The following is a 16,398-nucleotide window of genomic DNA, read 5'->3' on the forward strand; positions in this document are numbered from 1 at the left end:
CATTCTTTGGCTCAATCTCACTTTTGAGAACTCATCTGAAGCAAACAAGGATTTGGACATATTAACAGTGAAAAATTAGAAAATAAGTGCCTGACAATATAGGACAGGATTAATGAATTTCAGTACATCAATCTGATTAATACAAGCAGCAACAATTATTTAAAAATGACAACGTACTGACATTGAGAGATGTTCAAGATGCTAAGGAGCACACATGATATACAGCTGTCCCATGAACAACACAGGAGGCAAGGGGCACCAACGTCCCCACTGTGCAATAAAAAAGCCAAACGGAACTGGACTCCCCAAAAACTGCTGACTGGAAGCCTTACCAATAAGTTTATTAACACGTATTCTGTGTATGTTATATACTGCATTCTTACAATTAAGAATTAATTGTAATTAAGAGAGATTGAGATTCTCTACCTCCCCCCATCCCCCGCTCACATGCTCCTTAAAAATAAGGAAAAAAGTTACTAAAATCCTAAGAAAAGGGGCGCCTGTGTGGCTCAGTCAGTTGAGCATCCGACTTTGGCTCAGGTCATGATTTCACGGCTCGTGAGTTCGAGCCCCGTGTCAGGCTCTGTGCTAACAGCTCAGAGCCTGGAGCCTGCTTCCCATTCTGTGTCTCCCTCTCTCTCTGCCCCTAATCCACTTGCATTCTGTCTCTGTCTCTCTCAAAAATAAATCCTAAAAAAAAAAGTTTTTTTAAATCCTAAAAAAAAAAGTTTTTTTAAATCCTAAGAAAAATGCTTACATTTATATCTTATAATCCCTTGCGTTATAAATACATAAAAATATATATAAATATATATAAATATAATGCATTTATATTTTATAAATGCTTGCATTTATATTTTAAAAACCCACATGTAAATCGAACCATACAATTCAAATCCATGTTGTTCAAAGGTCAACTGTAGAAGTTATCTAAATTACTAAGTGTTAGACATCTCAGGATGTAATAATATTCTTAATTTTTTAAGTACTTTTTCCTTGATTTTTCTTCAACAACCATATTGCTTTCATAATTCGTCGTTCTGCAAAGATAGCTTAATGCAACATTGCAATTCAAAGATTATAATGCACAGCTTGGCCTAGAATAAGCAAAGATTTCTATAACCCACCCTCCCCCCACAAACCAGTTGTAATGGTTGAGTGCTTCCCTTCCACAAAGACCAATTCAAAACTATATACAATTTTAGAAAATGGGCATCTCTCAACCAAATTTTTCACTGGATACTGTGTTTCACAAATTCAAGGTATCTCATTAGTAGTCCCAACAGAGACAGGTACTTCTTTCCACATTTCAACCTTCATTATCAACTGTTGGCATTATTAAATAGTTACCTGTCAGTTTCAGTCAGAGTTACATCAGACTTAAGGAAATAAGGGGGTTAGGTAATGCCTGGCTGGCTCAGTGGGTAGAGCATGTGACTTGATCTGAGTTGTGGATACAAGCCCCATGCTGGGTGCAGAGATTACTTAAAAATAAAAGAAGAAAAAAAGCAAACCTCAGCATTTTAGAAGCGTATTGTATTGTTCTTGTTTTTAAGTGTTTTTTCATTTATTTTTGGGAGAGCCAGAGCATGAGTGGGGGAAGGGCAGAGAGGGAGACACAGAATCAAAAGCAGGTTCCAGGCTGAGCTTGTCAGCAGAGCCTGACACAGGGATTGAACCCACAAAATGTGAAATCATGACCTGAGCCGAAGTCAGATGCTTAACCAACTGAGCCACCCAGGCAATACCGTTTGTTTTTCCTAAAAAAGGGAAGGCTGCTACTTTCATTTATTTTTGAGAGAAGGGTGCCTGGGTGGCTCAGTGGGTTAAGTGTCTAGCTCTTGGTTTCAGCTCAGGTCATGATCTGGTTCATGGTTTCAAGCTCTGTGCTGACACTGTGGAGCCTGCTTGAGATTCTCTCTCTCTGCCCCATCCCCACTTGTTCTCTCACAAAAATAAACAAAAAATGATCTGAGGGAGAGAGAGAGTGAGAGAGAGGGCGCACCCAAGAGTGGGGGAGGGGCAGAGAGAGAGAGAAAAAGAGACAGAGGAGGGGGAGAGAATCTCAAGCAGGTTCCATGCTGTACAGAGCCTGATGTAAGGCTCATCCCATGAACCACGAGATCACGACATGAACCAAAATCAAGAGTCCGACCCTTAACCTACTGAACCACCCAGGTGCCCCAAAGCCTATCATATTCTTTTTTTTTAATATATGAAATTTATTGTCAAACTGGTTTCCATACAACACCCAGTGCTCATCCCAAAAGATACCCTCTTCAATACTCATCACCTACCCTCCTCTCCCTCCCATCCCCCATCAACCCTCAGTTTGTTCTCAGTTTTTAAGAGTCTCTTATGCTTTGGCTCTCTCCCACTGTAACCTTTTTTTTTTTTCCTTCCCCTCCCCCATGGGTTTCTGTTAAGTTTCTCAGGATCCACAAAAGAGTGAAAACATATGGTATCTTTCTCTGTTATAAGCCTATCATATTAACTAGACTAGCTTCTACATAGCAAAACTCCCCTTCAACAAACATCTACTCATTCTGGGAATTTTTTTTTAAATCTTATTCTTGAGAGAGAGAGAGAGAGAGAGAGAGAGAGAGCGAGCGAGCGAGAGAGCGAGCGCGCGCGCAAGTGGGAGAGGAACAGAGAGAGGGAGACAGAATCTGAGCTGTCAGCACAGAGCCCAATGGGAGCTTGAAGTCACAGTACAGTTCATGACCTGAGCTGAAGTTGGACGCTTAACCTAATGAGCCACCCTGGTGCCATTCTGGGGATGTTTCAACCCATTTCAAAAAAAGAGGTTCCCAAATCTAAAAGTATCAAACAAGTATTAGGATTATGTAAAAGAATGCTTTTCACAGGAAAAGAAATAAGAGCGACATTTCACAGTTACTTCAGTAAAGTCAATAAACCTTGACCAAACACTAAAACATCAAGGACACATGCAATATATAAAATAATTAAAAAAAAAAAAATACAGGAAGTACTTATTTCTAGTATCACTGAGAACCTATGTGCATAATAGTGACAAAATGGTTAAGGTGCACATGAACTCTTGATCAAGAGAACAGTATCTTTATACTTGAGATTAATGCTTTATATATTAGGGATCTGTCTTAAATCAGCAATTTCCCTTAAGTGGTTCAGTAAGGAACACTCAAAAGAAAACAGTAGCATGGCAATCTATGTGTGTATGTGTATATATATATAATATACAGTAGTTTTGTATGTCTGAATATTCTCTTTAAACGTGGGGAAAAGGTAAAAATGTTCCTAAGTATTATAGTCACGGATCCACATTGATAGGCAAAATTATGTTTTTCAAACATTTCTCTTTTCAGCTATCATTTATCACCAACAAATATTTGATTACTAGCTTCAGTGGTATCCACTAATTATCTACCATTTATCAAATTACCCGTCTGAATTACTTGATTCTTAATCCTATTTATGAGTCATTATTTCAATTTTTACATTTTTTTTATATTGTATTACTGCAAATTCACATACCATGATCCCCAACTTTCCCCTCAAACACCAAAAAACCCTCTTGCCACAAAGCCCATCAAAATGTCTACATCACAAGTAAGCAATAATAAGGGAATGCAAGTGGTCTAGACCAGTACTTTTCTTTGATGTGCCCATCAGTTCTAGGATAGGGCATAAAATTCTGTATTTCTACGAAACTTCCAGGTTATGATGATGATGATGATGACAATGATGATGATGATGATGATGTTGCTGCTGGAGCACAGACCATATTCTGAATAGCAAATAGAAAGTGATACTTATTCACAAGATTTCATTTCTTTTTTATCTTGCAATTGAGTTCCAACAAATTATACTTTTCAGTTATAAAATTTATACTGTTTTATTTTACTTATTTTTTTTAGAGAGAAACAGAAAGAGCGTGTCGGGGCAGGGGGGAGGCAGAGAGAGAAAGGAAGGCTTCATGTTCAATGCAGAGCCCACACGGGGCTCAATCCCACAACTCTGGGATCATGACCTGAGCCAAAATCAAGAATTGGATGTTCAACTGACTGAGCCACCCAGGCGTGCCCAAAATATATTTTTTAAAGTCTACCATGGAGAGAGGTGTTTGGATAATCAGGATTTTTCAGTATTTACCAATACTGTGCCTTTTTTTTATGTTACACCCCAGCTGGATCTGGGGAACCACTCAGCTGTCAAATCAAATGTATTAGTTTTTATACAGTAATAGATATACATAATCACAGTCACTTAATGTAACAGACTGTAAATAATCAAGTCAATCGAAGTCAGGCTGTCACCAAATGAGTTTGTCAAACTGATGATAAAATTTGTCATAAAATTTTAATTTTTTATAAGGAAATAATTTTTAATAAGGAAATGAATTAAAGTTACAACATTCTCCATCACTCAGACCTAAGCAGCTAGAACATGGGATTATACCTAAATTTGAGAACTGACAATAAGATGACCATCTTCTGTTACTCTGAACTCAATTTTATCACCTATGAGAAAAACCATGCCAAGATTCACTCAAATTAACAAAAAACTTTTCTCTAATAAAAGAGCTTCTCTAAGTCCAGAAAGACCAAGCAAAAAAGTAAATCCTTGATTTACTTCAAAATAATGTGAAGCAGAGGGAGTAGATGCAGGTATAGGTGAAACAAGATTACACAAGGACTGTTAAAACTGGAACAAGTTCATGGAAACTGATTATATCCCTCTTTGTGTAAGTTCAAGAATTTTTCACAAAATTGAAACAGCATAAAATATCCACATACATGTATATAAAAATATAAAGCACTTATAAAATTTTAGTTTTAGGACGGTTCAATTGTGTATAAAAGGGAAAAATGGCAAGAACCTAAGTGCCCCAAATAATAGTTTTAAGTAAAATATTGTTTAAGTATGCAATGTATGCAGCTATTAAAATTCTTAGATTACCTAATTTTATGTTAATATTATATTCACATTAAGACATTTTTTCTACTTGAATGTTATGTGCTGTATGTATGACATGACTTTCTGAAAAGCCTATGTATGCATACTCCTGGAGAGTAACTTTTTAAGAAAATGACAAAGTTCTTCCAAATTTTGTCTACAGCCCCATTCCAGGAAACACACAACCCATGTCCTCAAATTACAATTCAACTCATTCCACCACAGCCAAACCTATTTCTTTAGTTTTTTTCTAATGTTATTTATTTTTGAGAGAGACAGAATGCAAGTGGGGGAGGGGTACAGAGAGGGGGAGACAGATTCTGAATGAAGCAGGCTCCAGGCTCTGAGCTGTCAGCGCAGAGACCAGTGCAGGGCTCAAATTCTTGAACCACAGGAGATAGTGACCTGAGCCCAAGTCCCCTAACTGGATGACCCACCCAGTTGCCTCCAGCCAAACCTATCTTAAAACTGCATTTCAACTTAACTACAAAACTGTTTACTAAACCCCTACCATAGGCCTTAGCTATTTAACTTCAGTCACAGAATCTGAAGAATTGAAGCATTTCTACAAAAGGAGTTAAGTTTTTAAATTAGAAACGAAATAGTGTTGCTCATTATAGTCCTCAGTCTAGGCACACAGCAAGCTTCCTTCCAACCCTAAATCCCTCCTTGCCCAGAGGTAATCAATGTTTTTTCACATGTAGCTTTCCAGATATTTCTCTCACACCTTTACGTAGAAGACAAAGTTCTTAATACGTGTGCTGTCAAAAAGTGCTCGAGTATTTAGTGGGGGGAAAGCCTGAAGGGCCAAGAGAGGGAAAACACCAGTGAGGAGATGACCTTTGAGCGAAGTGAGGAACCTAATCTTAGGAATGTCTCAGGGAAGAACATTCCAAGGAAAGGCTCTGAGACAGGACCATCTAGTGTGTTCAAGACTCAGTAAGGAGGCAACGTGGCTAGAGCATACTGTGTGTATACTATCAGTAAAAAGGAGCACAACACATCATGTACTTTGTTAAATCACAGTGAATTTTTAACACTGAAAATAGGGAGCTATTAGTTGAGTTTCAAGAAGAAACTCCTTCAGGCAATACATTTATCAAGCATTACATTTCAGTAGGACCAATGCAGCTACCACAACTGGTGGGAGGGGCAAAAAAAACCTAAACCTATTCCAATGGTGCACCAGACAATGACAGCTTGAAACTGGACCAAGGAACGGCAGTATGGGTCAATTCTTGTATTTTAAAGGAAGCAATGACAGTATATTTCACAAGGCCAAAGGTAAGGTATGAGAGAAAACAGATAAGGATGGCTAACCAACATCTGACCTAAACTGACATAAAAACTGGAGTTTCATTAACTGAAACAGTCAACACTGGTTTGAGAGAATTGCAAGAGCCCAGCTTTGGACTTTTAAGTTGATACACTTAAAGGGAGTAGTCAGCCAGGCAGTTAAACAGATTGGCAAGTCATTCAAAAGAGGTCGAGGCTGGTGATGGAACCATGGGAATAATTAGCTTATAAATGGTATAGAAAACCATCTGACTGAATGAAATGACCCAGAAACAGAACAAAAACCAGAAAGCTAAGTAAAAAAACGTTTCAAGGAGGAAAATGGCTCCAATGGTTAAATCATACCAACAGTGATGAGGACTTAAAAAGACTGCTGGATTTGGCAACACAACCCTCTAGGATGTGTATTTTTTTAAACCATAAATACAAATATTTATTTGACTAAAACTCACTTTTAAAGTATATTTACTTCCTCAAAAGAATACTGTCACATCCAAATATTTTATAAGATTATACCACAAAGCTACATCTAAGTAATTCATTACCTTGGACACTTCATTATGCCATTTAACGTAAGTTAAAATATGTAACGATATTTAGCTGGAAACTCTTTAAAAATGGAGGTCCAACACAATTAGGTGAGGGTAACTTTAACCCAATAAAGATTTGTTTTCCATAAATACTTCAATATGTCAAGTAAAGGTCAACCTAGTATGATTAAGAGTTGAAATCTGTAGGCCTAACTGCCTGAGTTAAACCCATGTGTCACCATTTAGTAAGTATGTCTAACTGGGCAAATTTTAAAAATTCTGTGCTTCAATATTCTCATCTCCAAAATGTGAATACTTATACAAAGATTACGATCATGATTTAAAAAGTTCACACAAGGGTGCCTGGGTGGCTCAGTTGGTTAGGCATCTCACTCTTGACTTTGGCTCAGGTCGTGACCCCAAGGTCGTGGGATCTAGCCCTGCTCTGTGCTGAGCATGGAGCCTGCTTAAGTTTCTCTCTGCCCCCTCCCCCTCTAAAATAAATTAAGAAAAGTTACAAGAATTTTAACACTGATGAACACAAACATGGTAAAGTGTCCATATTATCGCTTCCAAAAGGAAAAAACTGTGTGTCTACTTCATTTTTCTTTTCAAATAGGGAAGCAATCCTATCATGTCTGAACCAAAGGGGTTGTCAGAGAAGTAACCAGTTAATTCCTACAATCTGATCAACCTGCCCTCTTCAAACTACTTACATCTGCTCAGTAATACATGCCCCCAAAAAACTCATTTGAAAAACCTGGGCAAGAAGGATTATGTGCTTTTTTTAAGAGATTAACCAGATAGTGACCATTCTGATTGGCTACTCTGGTAACTTCTAATTTATTGTCCTCTTTGAACTTTGTCCTCATTACTAACATTCCCCATACAATAGCCAGAAGGAAATTCCAAAGAAATAGGATCTCAGCATTCTCAAGTTCCTTCAAAAGACTCCCTTTTCTTCCCAGAATAATCTAGATATTAAATGTGGCCCTACAAGGACCTATATACTATGCTTGGTACTTGCCTATCTTTCCAATTATTTCTTGCTCTGAAGCCAAGTTTTTTCTCCCAATCATCTGTGCTTTTAGGTAGGATAATCCACTTCCAGATCTTAATTTCAACACTAATTCCTTTAAGGTCTCTCACTGGCAGCACCCTCCCACCTCCATACTCTAAATTTGGTTCTCTTCCTATCATCTCACTCTGTTCTTTTCCTTCTAGATTATAAAATGCTCAATGATCTATAATAACAAAGAGGGCTAGGGAACAATGTTTTGTTCATCCCTATATGCCCCAGCCTAACAGTGATTTTCAGAATAAGCACTCAAATGTCTACCTCACAAAGCAGTATTTAAATTGCTTTCTCCTACTCTTAACTCTAATCTGCTCCTTTTGTTTACCCAACATCTATCAGCTCCTCTCTAATCCCAATTACACTGCTTTTGAGGAGGCCAGCTCATTATTTTTCTGTGTATTTGAGTATCTTATCACCTACTTCTAATCTCACCCTCCTCTAAGCCATTTCCACACTATTACATTTCTAAAATGAAAATCTGATCTCACTCCCCAGTTTAAAACCTCAATAGCTCACCAATGGTTTTGGATAAAATAAAAACTCCCTGGCATGGCATTAAAATTTTTATAATCTGGCATTATTAATTCTAAGGTTCACTTCAGTTCCTTCTCTTAGAAGCATTTCCTGACTGGGGCACATGGGTAGCTCAGATTGGTTGAGCACCTGACTTTGGCTCAGGTCATGATCTCATGGTTTGTGATTTCGAGCCCTATATCGGGCTCCCTGCCCCGATCAGGGAAGAGGCTGCTTCAGAATCTCTATCCCTCTCTGCCCCTCTCCTGCCTGCACACTCTAACATTAAAAAAAAAATTTTTTTTTAAAGCAGCATTTCCTGACCTTTTAAGAGTCAATGAGGTACTCATTTTTGCATACCTTTTATAGAATCTATGTTTACCTCTTAATCACATGGTGACATCTCATTCACCCATTTCCCTCACAAGGTTATGAGTCCCTGAAGAACTACACCTTTTTGTATCTCCCAAACTGTAACACAAGATAAATTTGTAGCATGAACAGGAAAGAGCATATAGCGAACAGAAACCACACAATGACAATGACAGAGAGTTAACAGGTAAAAATAGCTTTCCTACAATAAAGGCCATCAATAGTACTTGGACCTATTAAAATTTTCCATTCCTGTTCCGTATAACCTCAGTACAGTTCATAGAATTTCTCCCATTCTGGTTTACTTTGAGGATGTCTTCAGTGTTCACTTTAATCGGACTTTATTCTTTTAGTACAAGCAAGGGATGTATGTTAATGACCCTAGTACCACACAGCATTCAATAATGCGTTTAAAAATCATTTTACTTTTTAACCTCAGTTCAAAATCTAGAGCAACTCTAAAGTGAGTTATCAAAATATTCCACTGTTGTCAGTAAAATACTAGACGATGCTAAATTTCTTAAGTCTTTAGGTTCTCATTCCTTCCTAGTACTCTTGGGAACACACCAGATTCCCCAACATTTAGCTGGGTCCCAAGTCATCACTGAAAGAGGTCAGCCCCAGATCTTTCCTAATTTGGATACAGGTTAGATTTCACTTTCTGAGATTAAAAAGCCTAGCTATCCTTTTTTAAAAAAACTCCCAGTGAGACAGCATTTATTATTACAGGATGTTTCTTACAGCTTGATTCATGTTAAATTTTATTAAGAATAAACAGAATACAATCCACAACGCAATGAAGATTACTCCGAATGACACTAATTAGCAATAATCTAAGGAAGAAAAAAAACACGTAGTATGTCCACGTCTTGTTGCTAATAAAAACAAGCCATTTTCATTCTAAAGTATATATAACCTTCAGCTGCTCTTTCCAATTACCAAAATTTCTCAGTCAGCCCAATTACAAACTCATAATTCCATCATAGTTTACAAAAAACTGAGGTGGCATCCCTTGGGAAACATCTGAGATACACAAAAATCTCAACCTAAACATTTCCAGAAGCTACCACCTACACCGTATCAACTAGACTTAAAGGGGTGTATTTCCTAGTCTTTGCAATGAAACCAAGTGGACCTCACACCTCTTACCATCACCCAGGAAGGGTGTGCATCTGTTCCGAAGGCCCCCCTGGCTCCAGGTCATCCTGGCTGCTGCTGTTCCAGGCTGGGCATCCATGTTGCTGCAGCTTGTGGTTTGTGAGGGGTAGTAGTGTACAGGAAAAGCAGGATGGGATTTCAAGGGAAACAGGAGGAAGATGGCTTTCTGGGAAAATGCCATCACCATTATAGGTGTTAAGTAGTACCACACACATTTTATTGCAGCACAGTTTAAAAATTTAACAAATGAAAGATTAAAAATAAAAAAACAAAAATAAAAAATTAAAAATACAGACGTCCAGAGATGCTCTAAAACAGTTAAGTTAAAGATCAGGAAAAATAAGGTCACAGACTTAACAGCCAGTAAAATTCTTTCGAGCGTGGGGAAGGGGATGAGGGCAAGGGTGGGGTTGGGAGAGAAAAGGTTTATGTGATCAATCCACTTAAAAATGCTAATGCCTTCACTTTCTCTCCCAAGATGTAAAACTCCAAAGTCAATCAGGAGGCCGGAGAAATTCTTATGAACATTCAGAAAAACTCGATTTTAATCCGGTTAAAAATCATCAGTGTCATCATCATCATCATCATCACCATCATAAGTATAATAATAATAAATAATAATAGTAACTAGTAACAACAATAAAAAGGAAATCAGCGGAAAGTCAGGAAAAATGTAAAAAAAAAATTGGAATAACTTACTGTAGCTGAAGATCAAAAAAATCTCACTGTAAAAAAACAAAAATAAAAATAGCCCAGATTAGAAAAACGGGAGGTGCAAAAATGTCAAGTCAGTAAAGTTCATTTCTTTTCTTTCTCCAAAAGCAGTTTCCACAAAAACCGCAAGGGTAAAGTTCTCAGTAGCAGACAAGCAAAGCCCTTTCCACATCATCAATCAATCTTAAAAATACACGAGGAAGTAGAGAGGTCAGTTTATGAGAGGCTAAAAGGCTCCTCCTCCTCTAACCCAACTGCTGCAGAAAAAATAGAAATAGAAATTTTAAAAATTACATCTTAAATCCAAGGCCCGTTTTTGGAAACAATTAAAAAAAAAACACCTGTAAATTTGCCGTAGTGCACACCAAGTTGCATCATTATGTTTAAAATGTCTTTATAAAATCAGTTTTGGAATGGGAATGTGTGTGTTCTGGAAGGGTGGGGAAGGGAGGTTAAAAATCAAAGCTGAGCTCCAGTGAGTAGGGATGGGGTTCGCCTTGCTGCCCTGTGAAAGGAGAAGGGACAGATTGAGTCAGAGTTCCTCAGAAATGTTGTGCCCTAAACCCCCAAGACAGAAACATCTGTCCACTGCATCTAAAACATTTTGGTAAAGCATAACATTACACTGGGATGGGAAAGCCTCTACAGAACCATCCCCTCCTCCAGTGACTGTCTTCACAATTCTTCAATTATCAGTAGGTGACTAAAATTTACTAAATATATGCCTATATTCCCAAAAGGGTCTAAAAAAACAAAAATCTACAACTGAATGTTCATCTTGAACATCAGCAGTTTGGGCAAGGAAATTATAGAAAAACCAGGCCAAAAGAGATGAAGAAGTGAGCATAAGTCAAATATCAAGATTATGAAGGGGGAATGGTCTACCACGAAGATACATACTAGAGATGGTATCTATTCTCAAAACTAGTAAGTGATCGAACTACAAGACCTGGTAGATTCTACAAAAAGGGGAAAGATGTTTTAAATAAGAAGCACATCATAAAAATAAATAAGGAGCTCATCATTCCACTCACTGACAATAGAAAAACCACAAAGGACGGACAAGATTATTAGAGCTACTGAATATTTAATGTCATAAAATAGGTGAAAAATAAATTATGGTCCTTGAGGAATTTGTTTCTGTGGTCCCACTGTTTATAAGCCAGTATACACGGCTAATTCCAAGATATGAAATCCAAGAATCTGATACATAACACCCACTGAAACATACATGACCAGATTGGGCTGTTTCATCAGGTAAGATTTGAAATTAGATTGTAGGTCTTCTGAGCAAATAAGGAACTGGGTGCCTTCACATTTCAGTATTCGGCCAAATGTCAGTAAACTAAAACATCTTATGCTGAGCTTTTTTTTTTTTTTTTTTTTTAATTTTTTTTTTTCAACGTTTTTTATTTATTTTTGGGACAGAGAGAGACAGAGCATGAACGGGGGAGGGGCAGAGAGAGAAGGAGACACAGAATCGGAAACAGGCTCCAGGCTCCGAGCCATCAGCCCAGAGCCTGACGCGGGGCTCGAACTCACGGACCGCGAGATCGTGACCTGGCTGAAGTCGGACGCTTAACCGACTGCGCCACCCAGGCGCCCCTATGCTGAGCTTTTAAAGTGTTCCTTACATCAATTATGTGTCAATGACTACAGCAACAGAACAGGTACTAAACCTCTAAAATTTTAACTTTTTCAAAGCAGACTAGTTGAGGCATGACAAGGAAGTTACTTTTATACTTGGACTGATGTGTTAAATTGTACAAACTACAGGGGTGTGTGGCTGGCGCAGTCAGAGGAGCATGTGACTCTCGATCTCAGGCCTGTGGGTTGAAAACACCACATTGGGTGTAGAGATTAAAAATAAAATCTTTTAAAAAAAATTATACAAACTATGAAAACAGAAGTTAATATGAAAAGCATTCACAATTCTGAAAGTCTTCCAAAATGTTATGTTAAATAGATGAGCTATCAACACATAAAAAAATAAATAAATAACTTTAGTGCCTAATTATACCTAGAGAATACTTTGTCCAACCTCTGGGAGGTTTGGATCCCTTCTTCTAAAGGACTATTCTCAAAGTGAGGGTTGCGAACCAGCACCAAGTGGCACTTATTAGAAATGCAAATTCTCAGGGCCCACACCAGACTTAATTAGAAACTCTGGTGGTGGAGAGCCTTGAAAACTATTTCAACTGTTCTTCCCCCCCGCTAATTCTAATGTCAGTTCACATTTAAGAACCACTATGAGAGCTTAACTGGTACCCCTTTAGGTATGAGCACTATAAAATAAATCTAAGATCATAACCTATCATAGTAATTGCACCAAGAGAATTAAAAAACTGTACAGTAATCCTTTTCCCCTTAACACACCCCAGCTTTCTATTATCTAAGAAAATACATGCAGTTATACTACATCTAACAACTAATAGTACTAGCAGTTCTCACCAATTCTCTAATATATCTAATATGTACAAAATCATCATCTTCCCTGATCCCTATGAGTATACTTATTAAGCATGAGTAATGCACTCCAGATAATTAACAACTCTTTCAAGACAAAAAAAATGTTAGTAAGGTAGAAAACAATTACTAATATACAAAAACTGCTTTTAATAAAACTTTCTGTACACTTTTCAGCCTCCGTACAACAAATGACGAGTAGAAATCAGACATGAAAATAGGTAAGATGTCTAAGCCCCCTTGTTAAGTATAAAACTGAAAGCCATAAGGTTTAAATGATTTGCTAACGCAATAAAGAGGGTGGGGGAGATAAGGAATAAAGTCTAGTTCTCTTAACTATGTCACTCCCCAGTTAACACCTTAGACAATAACCACTTAATGTGATCTTTAATATTACAATAATGAACTATTTTGGATTTATACTTTTGTTCTTACAGCAGTCCCATTCAAAACAAAGTCGCATGCTATATGAAACCCAGTGAAGACCTCATTACAAATAACAAGGAATGTTTAAATTCTCTACAGAAGAAAACAGCAACCACCACCAAGCATTCCCCTGTTACGGGCATGGGAAACACCAGAAGGTCAGGAGACCTGCAACTTAGTCACCCTTCTTAAACCCTTCCTCTTTAGCCATATGAAAGTGCTACTAAATCCTACGAATCTAAAAACACCTCTAAAATTGTTTCAGACATGAATTCTGGGGTCAAATCTTTCCAGCTGGATACTAAAGTAATTGCTTCTTTGGTACATGCTGATCCTAAGAAACCCCCTATTTCTAACACCTCGAGGCAAGAAAAGAGCCCTTCAATTAATTTCAATTCTTACCAATAACTGCTATTAAATATTAATTCTTCACATTTCTCTATTTGCCAACGACTTAACCAATCACTACCCTTATCTCATTTCTAACAGTTCTGCAGTGATAAACTTTAGTTTTAAGCCCATTTAATATACGTTTACATTTTTAATGGGCAATGCTTTTAATCCCTATTACAGTATCTACAGAGTGAGGGAATTAACAAATGCATCATTATTCCTGGTAAAAGTACTTTTACCTTCTGTTTCCTGAAGGATGAATTTACCCTGCAGTATTGGTTTAAATTTTGCTTAGTAAGTTTTTCTAACACATCATAAAAAATAAAATCAACTAAATCTTCCCCTTCCCAGAGTATTAAGAAAAAGTGGTTTCTTGGATAAGTGAATGTGATACCTAGAAACCTATGTAATTTTTATAAATTTCGTGAACATTTTTAGTAAATTTCAGGATCTAAAAAGTAGGCACTATAATAGTTTCTTAATAAAAAAGATTTAGATATTTCGGGAGAATTAATGCCAGAATATCCTGAAAATCAAATTTTAAGTTTATTTTAGAATGTTAAATTAATAACAGCTGCAATTCTCGTAACTAATATTTTCCCCAAGTGCAGTTTGGAAATTTCCAGTTACCGCTAGTGGTTGCTGTAATTAGTTTCTTGTAAAGATTCAAATATAGTACTTTTAATACCTACTATTCGAATAGCTAGGTAAAGCCACTTGACTAACCAACCTAGTGGTCAAATTCCTTAGTTCCGCTACTGATTTAGTATGACCCTAGTAACCGACACTCTAGAGCCTCAGTTTCTGTCTGAGAAAGATAGTAGTACCTACCTCAAGCAAAGTTCCACTAACTTATATATTTCAAGTGATTTGTAACCTGCAGATAAAAAGTAAGCCAGCTTTAATTATTACTGTTAATATGCAAACGATCACAATTTTTAAAAAATAGAATTGAAAGTAACTACTTCGAGGTCCGCCATTGCTCAGAGAGGTGTAAAAAAGTAATCGGCAAAACGTTAAATCTATTGTTATATTTACTACTCATACCCTGCGGCACGCTCCAGAATTTAAAGGCTTGCGGTACAAGATTTATTCGGTAACCCTTACCCATCCCCCGCCCAATTTTTAAATTTAACAGGAGGCATCGACATTACAGGAACTTCCACTGCAATAAGAAGCATCTCGATCTTCCCTTTCATATCTCTCCTGGAGTCCTCATGGTCGTAGAAAATGAAAGGAAGCAGCCGTTAACACAGAAAGAGCGAAAAAGAAAAAGGACATTTCCCCTGCCGATCGTGGCCCAGAGGACACCAGGTTAAATCTACGCAAGGGCTGAGGCCTATAAAACTCTGTCCTGCATAAAACCTAATGGCCCAACGCAAATTGAATAAATGGGGGCCTAGTTACTCTATCGAGGGTAGGGTTCCCTCTTCTCTCCCACACCCCTTCGCGCTCCGGGAGGAACCCAGCGCCTGCCCTGCTTCCGCCCCCTCCACTTACCAGGAGGGGGGAGGGAGAAGGGATTCGATTCTGAATCTCCTACTCCCGAGTTCTACGTGGAGAAGCCAACTGCTGCTCGAGGTCGACAACGCGGCCGCAACCGCTCAGTCTTCGTCTCTTCACAAAATGGCCCCCGAGTCTCCTCTGCCGCCGAGGCGAAGGCCTAGCCCCCGCCCCGCTCCCGAGAATCCTGCTATTGGCTGCGACTTTTCTCGCTCCTGCTTCTAATTAGACAGTTCTACTGCTCTTCACAACGCTGCCCAATCACAACCAGTAGTGGGTTAGACTATTGGGGAGAATTTCCACATGCGTGGGAGAAACTAGTTTGCAAATGGCTACTTTTCCTGTCATTTATCACCTGAGAAGTGCTTATTGGTCACTGTACCTGACGAAGCGCTGGGTGGAAACTCGTCTTTGTATCGCGCACCGCTTCACATCCGGGTATCCGGGAGGTCTGATTGGCGGCCGCATTCTCCTATCTCTGCTCCTTAGATCTCCAAGTAGAAGGCCCGCCCAGATCTCGGAATTCCCGCGGCGTGGGGGCGGGGAAGGATTGAGGGATTTTTTTAGATAGCAGGCTGGAATGAACTGCCCTAGCCTCGGGTCAAGGAAAAAGGTGACGCACCTACTGAATCCTCCACCGAATGTGGGTAAAGAGAGGACTTTTCTTAGAGAGGAAAGGGAGCAATGAGGACCAGGCTGCCGAAAACAAACCAGCCCTGCAGTTTTTCCAACCCAAGTCCCTTCTCAGTTCTAGACCCGAATGTCAGCCCTTTCCTGGACAGCTCCACTTGTCAGCCTGTCAAGCCTTGCTTCAGACTACCCATATCTCAGCCAAACCAACTAACTTCCTTATTCCTTTCCACTACAAAAAGTAAAGAAGTCCAAAGTGCTGGCCTGGAATACTAGGCCCACCCTCTGGCCTCAAGTCATCCTGCTGATACCCTAGTGCCAACCAAATTGGCTTACCCCTCCATCTCCTCTCACCGTCCAAATCTGGTCCCTCAAGTCCCC

The 16,398-nt window shown here is 38.6% G+C and overlaps 1 protein-coding gene across 10 annotated transcripts in view; it reads right to left on the reverse strand.

Moving 5' to 3' along the window:
- HNRNPC (heterogeneous nuclear ribonucleoprotein C) overlaps positions 1–15,530 on the reverse strand; it is a 55,927-nt gene extending 40,397 nt beyond the window's left edge. For 2 of the 10 annotated variants that reach the window (XM_053889255.1, XM_053889253.1), the window contains exons 1-3: positions 15,385–15,530; positions 14,716–14,761; positions 10,585–10,610 (exon numbers count right to left, since the gene is read on the reverse strand). The gene's annotated coding sequence lies outside the window, so the exon portion shown is untranslated. Of the gene's footprint in view, positions 1–9,876; positions 10,024–10,584; positions 10,611–10,940; positions 11,105–14,715; positions 14,762–15,384 lie in introns of those variants that run through there. The other 8 variants (XM_053889254.1, XM_053889246.1, XM_053889248.1 and 5 more) reach the window with 7 other exon arrangements.
- Positions 15,531–16,398: the final 868 nt, after the last annotated feature.

Source organism: Panthera pardus, unplaced genomic scaffold (assembly GCF_024362965.1).
Source record: "Panthera pardus isolate Hobbes unplaced genomic scaffold, ASM2436296v1 HiC_scaffold_24, whole genome shotgun sequence".
Taxonomy (NCBI): Eukaryota; Metazoa; Chordata; class Mammalia; order Carnivora; family Felidae; genus Panthera; species Panthera pardus.